We start from the raw sequence: 2,500 nt of genomic DNA, 5'->3' as shown, positions 1-2,500 counted from the left end.
TGGTGCCGTGAGACTGTCGACATTGCTGTGAACTGTGGTGCCGTGAGACTGTCGACCATGCTGTGAACTGTGGTGCCGTGAGACTGTCGACATTGCTGTGAACTGTGGTGCCGTGAGACTGTCGACCATGCTGTGAACTGTGGTGCCGTGAGACTGTCGACCATGCTGTGAACTGTGGTGCCGTGAGACTGTCGACATTGCTGTGAACTGTGGTGCCGTGAGACTGTCGACCATGCTGTGAACTGTGGTGCCGTGAGACTGTCGACATTGCTGTGAACTGTGGTGCCGTGAGACTGTCGACATTGCTGTGAACTGTGGTGCCGTGAGACTGTCGACCATGCTGTGAACTGTGGTGCCGTGAGACTGTCGACATTGCTGTGAACTGTGGTGCCGTGAGACTGTCGACATTGCTGTGAACTGTGGTGCCGTGAGACTGTCGACATTGCTGTGAACTGTGGTGCCGTGAGACTGTCGACCATGCTGTGAACTGTGGTGCCGTGAGACTGTCGACCATGCTGTGAACTGTGGTGCCGTGAGACTGTCGACATTGCTGTGAACTGTGGTGCCGTGAGACTGTCGACATTGCTGTGAACTGTGGTGCCGTGAGACTGTCGACCATGCTGTGAACTGTGGTGCCGTGAGACTGTCGACATTGCTGTGAACTGTGGTGCCGTGAGACTGTCGACCATGCTGTGAACTGTGGTGCCGTGAGACTGTCGACATTGCTGTGAACTGTGGTGCCGTGAGACTGTCGACATTGCTGTGAACTGTGGTGCCGTGAGACTGTCGACATTGCTGTGAACTGTGGTGCCGTGAGACTGTCGACCATGCTGTGAACTGTGGTGCCGTGAGACTGTCGACATTGCTGTGAACTGTGGTGCCGTGAGACTGTCGACATTGCTGTGAACTGTGGTGCCGTGAGACTGTCGACCATGCTGTGAACTGTGGTGCCGTGAGACTGTCGACATTGCTGTGAACTGTGGTGCCGTGAGACTGTCGACCATGCTGTGAACTGTGGTGCCGTGAGACTGTCGACATTGCTGTGAACTGTGGTGCCGTGAGACTGTCGACCATGCTGTGAACTGTGGTGCCGTGAGACTGTCGACATTGCTGTGAACTGTGGTGCCGTGAGACTGTCGACCATGCTGTGAACTGTGGTGCCGTGAGACTGTCGACATTGCTGTGAACTGTGGTGCCGTGAGACTGTCGACATTGCTGTGAACTGTGGTGCCGTGAGACTGTCGACCATGCTGTGAACTGTGGTGCCGTGAGACTGTCGACATTGCTGTGAACTGTGGTGCCGTGAGACTGTCGACATTGCTGTGAACTGTGGTGCCGTGAGACTGTCGACATTGCTGTGAACTGTGGTGCCGTGAGACTGTCGACCATGCTGTGAACTGTGGTGCCGTGAGACTGTCGACCATGCTGTGAACTGTGGTGCCGTGAGACTGTCGACATTGCTGTGAACTGTGGTGCCGTGAGACTGTCGACATTGCTGTGAACTGTGGTGCCGTGAGACTGTCGACCATGCTGTGAACTGTGGTGCCGTGAGACTGTCGACATTGCTGTGAACTGTGGTGCCGTGAGACTGTCGACCATGCTGTGAACTGTGGTGCCGTGAGACTGTCGACATTGCTGTGAACTGTGGTGCCGTGAGACTGTCGACATTGCTGTGAACTGTGGTGCCGTGAGACTGTCGACATTGCTGTGAACTGTGGTGCGGTGAGACTGTCGACATTGCTGTGAACTGTGGTGCCGTGAGACTGTCGACCATGCTGTGAACTGTGGTGCCGTGAGACTGTCGACATTGCTGTGAACTGTGGTGCCGTGAGACTGTCGACCATGCTGTGAACTGTGGTGCCGTGAGACTGTCGACCATGCTGTGAACTGTGGTGCCGTGAGACTGTCGACATTGCTGTGAACTGTGGTGCCGTGAGACTGTCGACCATGCTGTGAACTGTGGTGCCGTGAGACTGTCGACATTGCTGTGAACTGTGGTGCCGTGAGACTGTCGACCATGCTGTGAACTGTGGTGCCGTGAGACTGTCGACATTGCTGTGAACTGTGGTGCCGTGAGACTGTCGACATTGCTGTGAACTGTGGTGCCGTGAGACTGTCGACATTGCTGTGAACTGTGGTGCCGTGAGACTGTCGACATTGCTGTGAACTGTGGTGCCGTGAGACTGTCGACATTGCTGTGAACTGTGGTGCCGTGAGACGTCACGCTGACAGCACGGTGGGAAGGGAATCACCGGGACTTCTAACTGTAGACAATGGGTCAGCTGTCTTATCGCCACGCACGTGTCTTGAGTACGAATATAACTTAACCTTCACGTTAAACTGTCACCGCGGGTCCCTACAAGGTCAAAGGTAACTTGCCTGAAGGTAAAATGAATTTTGTCTTGAACTGGACCCCACCAGGCTACAAGTACACTCAGCACACTAAATAAATGAATAAATAAATAAATACATAAATAAATAAAACCTCACTTTTGGGGGT

The 2,500-nt window shown here is 54.0% G+C and overlaps 1 long non-coding RNA gene across 2 annotated transcripts in view; it reads right to left on the bottom strand.

Annotated features, from left to right (window-relative positions):
• The window catches only part of LOC143277538 (uncharacterized), a 16,189-nt gene that overhangs the window by 13,614 nt on the left and 75 nt on the right, over positions 1–2,500 (bottom strand). For both annotated transcript variants that reach the window (XR_013053756.1, XR_013053755.1), the window contains exon 1: positions 2,491–2,500. This exon is cut by the window's right edge and continues 75 nt beyond it. This is a non-coding gene — a long non-coding RNA (uncharacterized LOC143277538). The remainder of the gene's footprint in view (positions 1–2,490) is intronic.

The sequence above is a fragment of the Babylonia areolata genome, chromosome 34 (assembly GCF_041734735.1).
Source record: "Babylonia areolata isolate BAREFJ2019XMU chromosome 34, ASM4173473v1, whole genome shotgun sequence".
NCBI lineage: Eukaryota > Metazoa > Mollusca > Gastropoda > Neogastropoda > Buccinidae > Babylonia > Babylonia areolata.
This window is presented reverse-complemented; position numbering and strand designations above follow the sequence as displayed.